This window comes from Aricia agestis, chromosome 12 (assembly GCF_905147365.1).
Source record: "Aricia agestis chromosome 12, ilAriAges1.1, whole genome shotgun sequence".
Classification (NCBI taxonomy): Eukaryota; Metazoa; Arthropoda; class Insecta; order Lepidoptera; family Lycaenidae; genus Aricia; species Aricia agestis.
Genome location: NC_056417.1, coordinates 6,294,243 through 6,303,066, shown reverse-complemented (window position 1 = coordinate 6,303,066; position 8,824 = coordinate 6,294,243).

The following is an 8,824-nucleotide window of genomic DNA, read 5'->3' as shown; positions in this document are numbered from 1 at the left end:
CGATATTTATTTTTTATTGCCTGTGACCAACGTCAATAATTATTGTGCATAGGTACTGTAGGATATCTGAAAAAAATTAAATATTTGAGTTCATATGAAAAAAATACAATATTTCATTACCTAAATAGGATCTTCCATCGTTATTATAATATTATCTACGAGATCTTAAGTCAATAACACGTTTAGTACTTTAAGATCTTTCTATCCAAGTGTACAGTGAAGAGTCCTCAATGTTCGGTTAATAACTGAACCTAATTGCCAAGGAACAAGCGATTTTAAGATAAAATAAACATCATGATAATAACCCCTGAAGAACGAAGAAAGACAATCAAGGAATCTTTAAGGGATGAAAGAATAATTTTGTATATCTATCAAATATCAAAGAGGTAATTGCTAGTTAATAATTCATTACGAAGAATGGGGATTGTCAATTTTTTTTTAATTTTGCTCATTACAAAAACATTTCGAGGAATAAGGTCAGTGATCGTTTTTCTGTATATAAACGAAAAAAATCCCCATTAGTTACTTATATTTTTGAACAAATATGTTTAACCTTTGTTTGACCTTCAATGGCGTTAAATTAGCAATAAATTCGACCAACATTACGTTTCGAACTTTTGGTAAGCTTCTTGTATCAGCTTTCACATAATGAGAACTTGCATTTGACGAACCAGCCATTATAAATAAGATTGAAAGGAAATTTAAAACATACTGCAGAGGTCAATTGCGGCCGATGATGACGTCAGAGCGAAACTTTAAAAATTTATTGAGAAAAAACTAGCCAACGAATTTCAAAATTATTTAATTTATATTCTTAAAATACCCTATTTTAAAGAAAAAAAATATAAAAAGTACATGTGATTTTTTTTGGACAATGCCCATTATATATTCAAGTAAATTAATAATTTATTTAAATTTTCTCTCTAAGTATAGAGTTTGCCACTAATTTTGAGTCATCATAATATTATTATGAGCATAAGCAGTCATAAGGTTTCCCAAAAATACTTCTAATATATTATGTCGCAGCCAACTGGTTTAAACAGCCGTTCAATCAAACAGTACTAATCAACGTACTAATATTATTACTGTCTGTCTGGCGCAACGTTGTTGCGCGCATAAACTAGTAGTATTATATTTAAATTATATAAATTAAAATAAAATTATAATTTTATTATTTACTGAGATCAGTTTACTTTACTTATGCTAAAAAAAACAACTCGTTGCGCCAGACAGACAGACAGACAGAAAGTAATAATATTAGTACGGTTAATATGGAACTGTGGATATTTTATAGATAATAATGATCCACACGTTATACAGTGATCTAGGCTGGTATAAATAGTAAGTACTTAAGATGCGACCCGGTCTCAAGACGCGGTTCGGCTCTGTGATTGGTCCAAATTTTGACAGCCAACCAATCACAGAGCCTGAACCGTGTCTTGAGACCGAGATGCATCTTGAGTACTGACTATTTATACCAGCCTTAGTACGCCTTTAGAAAAATATTTTGTAATACGCCTGGTAATTGAAATATAATATTCCATACCTATGGACGGCTATTATATTAAAATATTCGTAGATTCCAGGGAAGGTTTTAAAGTGACACGAAGTTTACCCGGACAGGTAGTCTTATATATAAAAATGGATTTCCAAATGTGTTAGTCGCGCTAAAACTTGAAAATGGCTGAACGGATTGGGCTGATTTTAGTCTTAAAATATTCGTAGAAGTCCAGGGAAGGTTTTAAAGTGACACGAAGTTCACCGGGACAGCTAGTCTTATATATAAAAATGGATTTTCAATTGTGTTAGTAACGCTAAAACTCGAAAACGGCTGAACGGTTTGGGCTGATTTTAGTCTTAAAATATTCGTAGAAGTCCAGGGAAGGTTTTAAATTGACACGAAGTTTACCGTGGCAGCTAGTATTTTCACGTACACTTCAATAACATTAAACTTAATCAAAATTAAACCACTTAACTTTTATGAGTCTTTCAACCTTCTCATAGTTAATGCATTCAAGTCTTTGTATCTCCAGAATGTAACTTAATAGTTTTGAATACTGAAACTGAAGACAGAAGGTCGTTAGCGTAATCGTCACTTCCATTACCTGCTGAGTTCAGACTCACTAAGTGTCGTTACTGGGTTTTATATTTACATTGTGTAGAAGAAATGGTCTGTGCTTAATTAGAATTTATATTAAATAGAATATTAAATAGAGTAAGCGTTCTTATTCACGTGAAAGAGATTGCGATACTTTAATGTTAAGGCGAGGATAAACCCCAATTTGTTATTCCGTGACTCCCGGTTTACCTAGTTCCAATATAATAACGAAGTGTTAAAAAATATGAGATATAAAGCACACTATTTAAAATACCTTAAACCATAAACATTTTAATAAAACGTAATACTTTGGCAGTAATTAATTTACAAACTCACCTCCGAAAAAACTCTATTTCGTTACTAGCTCTATATTATCTAGCGTTCGTAACTAGGATAATTATACATTTTATTTGAATAAATTGTTAGTAAATCTATATTTATTATTGTATACTAACCAAGCTACTAACACATCTGTTGTTATATTTTATTTTTTTTGTTTTGTAAGTGTAACTGTTAGGCTACATTATGGGCTATTTGGCCTGAAATAAAGATAAATTAAATTAAATTAAATTATATTAAAATCTCTTTAACCGAACAATTTTTTTCTTAATATAAACATGAAAAATAGAGAAGATCTTATTGCGATGCGTATACGCTTGGTCTTTGGTTGTGTGCAAGGTTATCGTTTTTGATTGAGATTAATCCCCGCCTTAAGTAAATTAGATTCAATGATTAAACGATAGCTGAATAAGACTGGATTTATATGTGGCCGTGCGAACGAGCAGCTTGACCGCTATACTGTAAATCGCAAGCAATAGCATTTAAGTTGTAACGTTTTATTTAATCTCACTGTGTAGCCGCCAATTCATGCGTTCGGCCGGACGCATACAAATAGAGCCTCACTTCGATTAGTGATAAGTGCAGGTGTTTTTTTTTTAATGAAATAAACGAGCATACGGGCCACCAGATGGAAAGCAACTTCCGTCGCCCACGGACACTCGCAGCATCAGAAGAGCTGCAGGTGCGTTGCCGGCCTTTTAAGAAGGAAGGGTAATAGCCAATAGGGGAGGGTAGGGATGGGGAGGGTAGGGATGGGAAGGGAAGGGAATAGAGGAGGGTAGGGAAGAGAATAGGGTAGGGGATTGGGCCTCCGGTAAACTCACTCACTCGGCGAAACACAGCGCAAGCGCTGTTTCACGCCGGTTTTCTGTGAGAACGTGGTATTTCTCCGGTCGAGCCGGCCCATTCATGCCCAAGCATGGCTCTCCCACGTATATACTGATCAGGTGAAAGTAATTAGTGTAGACAGCAACTGATTAGTGCAAGACCTTTATTTTCTCCTAATCCCTTATAACCTGCTCTAATCACTTGCACTCTCACTAATCAAAGTGAATACAGGCCCTTATAGACAGTAAATAATATTTCAGTTTTTTTAAGAGAAAACTTCTTTAGCGACATTATGCGTACAAAAAAAGCTCTATTCTATCTCTACCGCGCGGCATAAATATTTTCTATTATTTATATAAATAAAACAAAGTGCCATATAACATTAAGAATCGGACTGTTTTGTATATCCAACCGGAACAGTACATTCGAAGCCGAAGTACGGAGTCACAGACAACAATAAAGTTGATAATTTGGAATTTTAGAAGTCTATGAACATTGAACGGTATCAAGGTATTATTCCAGCCACGTCCTCGATAAGGGGGCTGGATTATGCCGACTTTAGACTTTACACTGTATTGTAGTCACATATACGAATGCAGTTTAGGGCTGCCAAAACCGCGTTTTGTTTTGTAAATATTGCACGCAACTTCGTTCGTACAGCGTTTGCCACACGGCAACCTTACTAAAATTTTCCCGCAGACAAACCTGCATTGTGCTATCGAAGTTTTTTAAGTGCGTGGTTATATCATGTATTACAAAAGCTTCGGCCTGACAGAACATACAACCACTCGTGGTCAGGAGTCCTTCCTTTGTGGCCATTCATCATATCAGCCTATATTCGTCGACTGCTGGACATAGGCCTCTCTCAATGAACGCCAAGATGACCGATCTCCTGCTACTCGCATCCAACATGGACCCGCAACTAAACGGAGATCGTCGTTAGGGAATAATATTTCCATAAACATTTCCAGTGCTTTCTGGGATTTAAAGTATTTCCACCATCATTTTAATCCAAAGCTGTGAAGAGGTAACAGACATGTAATTAAAATCAAGTTCGCAAATCCTTTCGAAATTTCCACAATGAACCACTTTCAAAATTTTATTCTGTATACATCATTTTTCATATGGCTAAAGGTAGCCTAAGAGCTATTTATATTTGTACTGTTAACTTGTGCCTAAGTGTTAATATTTTCACTTGGCAGCCCTACAGTTACTCAATTTGTATTCGAGGCATGTCCCCGTGCTCCCGTGTCACGCTCTTTGCCCAATATTTGTGTGCTTATGCTGCTTTTTACCATAGGAAATTATAGTGGTAAAGTGGCCTACTCCATTAAGGCATTTTTCCACTATAATTTCCTTTATGTATGTAGATAATGATCATGAATCTTCGTAGGATTTTTTTCACTTCCTTTAAACTAGTCTACGCTTTATATTTATTGTAAGGAGACTCAGTACTGTATAAGGACTAGGGAATGCAATACCATGATACCGGGATCCCGAAATACCGGGATCCCGCATGCATTTTGCGACACTAATCCCGGTCGAAAATTTAGCGGGATCCCGCGGGACTGGCGGGATTACATAAAAGCGTGATTCATACGTGTAACTCTGCGCGCGAGGGTGCGTGAACTGGCTACAGGCAGCCCAGTGCCCACTAAACAATTTACCTTCAATTCACCTATAATTCAATGACAATAATGTACCTGCAACCAGCGTTGAAGCTGAGCCAACTTTTTCAGCTGCTGGCCACCTTGTGTCGAATATCAGGAGTCGTTTTGCAGACACAACTTCTTTAACATACTTTTATAAGCTTGGGCTGGATGTATGTAACGAAGTCTTTTAGCACAATTTTCCGTATATTTGGAAAAAATTAATAATTTTTAATAAAAGTTTATTTTTTATTTTTATTTATTCTAAAGAATGAAGTTAGTATTAATAAACCCTTGTAAAAAAGTGTCTGACAAAGTTTGTTTTATTTGAGTTTCTAAGAATAGAACGGGTTCTTTCAAGTAAAGTCATTAGAACGATTTATTTTACAAGTTTATGTCCACCCTGCGGGATCCCGCAAATACCGGGATCCAGCGGGATTGTGATGGTTCAGTCCCGCAAATAACGGGATTGAAAATATCTTGCGGGATTGCATTCCCTAATAAGGACGTTTTGGCTGGCCAAAAACAGAACGCCACTTTTTGCATTGTGTCACTTGAGTGTCCTTTTCACACTCCTGTCAATGTCGTCCAAGTATCGTGTAGTGTTGAGTGAGTAGTGGAGATGTCTACTGGAGAGAACTCGCACAAGTGTAATTTCAAAGGATAATAATTAGATAACTACTGAAAGCAGGACTAACTGAAACCAGGCCGGTTCCAATGGAACAGGCTGGTTTCAATGAAACCACCGTCACTGAAACCGCTGTGGGAGGAATCAATTTAATCCCATTGACCCATCAAATTAATCCCTCGTTAGAAAAATAAACGGGCGTATACCCTTAAGTTAATACCTTTTGGATCAATGGATTATTAGATGAGTGTTTTTATAGCGGAGTCGGGAACACGTCCCGGTAATTGGGAGCCTGTTATGCCCCAAACGATGTTACGTCGTCCCTGATGGCTAAATTTAATTTGCCAAATTAGATTCGTATACGGAGCCCTTACAAGCCAGTTACTGTCATAGCGCTGGCAAGTATCAACATTTTGTTTGTATATTTAGGCCCGACGAATGTCATCTCGTCATACCTATGAATAATAACTCCCACACCGGTTTCGGTGACAGTGGCCGGCCTCATTGAGACCTGACCAGTTACGCAGGAGTAATTTTATAGTGCCCAAGTAAGTGAGCAGTACACAAGAGCACTCTCTATTCATTTTACCCTCATAACCCAGTGGGACGGACGACCGACACCACTGGCGAGACATCAGGCACAGGACCGACTTTTTACATGCCCATCCGATGCATATCTATGAAGCTTAAGAGGACAAAAAATCACACATCGTCCTTCTCTCTTTACACTCACGCCCGTCTTTCATATGCCAAGTGAAAAGGACGACGCGGAATCATCGCCAAATTAGTTTTTTCTTGATAGGTAACTCGATAAATATACAACATTTAAAAAGTGGATAACGTATTAAGGATACCCTTCATGTTGTAATATTATCAAAAACATTATGTTCGATTGCATTGCAAATCGGTTCAGCAGTTTGGGCTTGAAGAGGTAACAGACAGAGACACTCTCTCATTTATAATATTGATAGTATAGATAATAATAATAAATATAATAATTTACCAATAAATCCTTACAATTTGCCAATTCAAATAGCTACATTTTATATGGATACATCCAAGTCTATATGTTTTTATTGCAAACCATCACAAACAAACTGCCGTGACAAACATACGGACCCTTAATTGGGTACCCGTGACCCTTGGTAGTCGATCATTGCGAAGCATCTGGCGTGCTCAGCATTATGTTGTTAACTCCAATAACGCTGGCTAGACCAGCTGGGGCGCTAACTTTTTTAGTATTTAATCTTGTAAGGCTCTATGTCGTATGTTATACGTGACTTTTGTTTTATGGCTGAATCGTGTTTAAGCTAATTATTATATGGTATGAAATGGAAAATGAGACACGTCAGCTGCGCAATGTGTGACGTGTGATAAAAAGTAAAATACGTATAAAATACGGGTATTGACTTACTGTCGAGTATCGACTTAGATATCTACTCAGACAACATATGTCTGACTTTTCGTATATTTTAAGTCTATTTTAAGCTAGTAAGCTACTAGCTTAGAATAGACTTAAAAATATTATAGGCATAGCAAAATACAGACTTGCAAGGCAGTTTTAATAAGTGAACTAACTTCATCATAATAATATTGGTTATTGTCACTTGAAAGACAGCTTCCACACTCATTCTCCCTGTCTACGTTATCAAAGTATCATTTTGCATAATTATCGCCGCAACAAAAACGAACTCACACTCACACACACAAAATGAAAAAACACGAACGCACTGGCGGGCGTCATTTTGATTGAAAACTGCTCCAAACGTAGAATGTAACATTCGCCTATATTTTTCTTTTTCACTTTTTAAAACATTCCTAAAGATAATTCTTATTCTTTTCCTGCAAGATAAAGTCGTCTTTGTCCTTTCCAGTAGTCTACTCTATCATCATTATCATCATCAGCCTATTGCCGTCCACTGCTGGACGTATATCCAAGATCGGGATGGTTGGTGGTCATCGGGGAAGCCTACATTCAGTCAGGTACTATATAATATAAATAGTAAACATTATGTGCCAAATTACATATGATAACGACGGGAGAGATGGACTGTATGATACGAAGATGAGGAAAACTGTAACTACCAAATGATAACACCAAGTGAAGCGACAACTGTAATCTTCCAAGATAGACTAAATCACAAAAACAGTAAAAACGTCAAAAGGAAAAAATGTGACATAGAAAAGTAAAAAATACAATATTTAAAAACAGAATGGTCTGTCCAGCCAGTCGCCAACAACATATTACTACTATAACGGAACCCTGAAAATTGGTAGTTAATGAGATTAGCGCGTTGAAACAAACATTACAGCCTTATATTATAAGAATTAGTCTTAACAGTTTATAAAGTGATAAAATAATATGTTTTATTAGTAAATAGAGTAATATATTATTTCCGTCTACATACCAATCCGTACTTTTAGCGTTTTTAAGCGCTTGAAGCGTCTTACATCAACATCAGTGCTCGTGAACATTTTCAGCTCTATTACCCAGCAACTAAATAATCCATACATCCCCAGATGTAATCCTGACATGCAATCTCCGACGTCATCAATCAGCGAGCGAGAGAGCATCGATAGAAAGGGATAGAACTATCGAGACGAGCCCTGCGTTCCATTTGATGTTAAAAACGATCAAAACGCTCTAAATGTCTCCTATTTTCAGCGTTTCGATCGTTTTTACATCAAATGGAACGCGGGGGAGAGAGGTTATTTACATTTTATTGTTGCCTACATGACGCCCGCAACTCCGTTGCACCAAAATTCGTACGAAACTGTACATTTTCCCGGGATAAAGTATGCTATTTCTTTTTCCGGGACTTACAGTATATCTATACTAAATTTTAGCAAAATCGGTTCAGTGGTTTGGGCGTGAAGAAGGACGTTCCTATTATAATAATAAGTATTGATAGTGACTTAAAAAAATCTTTATTTTTGTAAAGTTTAACATTTTCATGAATACGTACTTAATTAGAATGCGGCAATTTGTCCAGGAAAATTACTTTCTTTCATGACTCAAAAGAGGACTCTTTATTTTTTACACTTACGTAAGATATATTTTTTAGACATCAATTTTTGTACTTATAATGTTTACAGTGTATTTTTAACTGTAAATCTTTCTTTTTTATTTTTAAAGTAAATATTATGTTTTTTTAACCAACCAAACAAAGAGGCGATTCTATATTCCATTTTAATAATTATAATATTTTATTTTTGCATGCAAGCATTGAACAACAGCAGCTTTACGTCGGCTGAACGCATTAAGCTCAATTGATTCCTTTA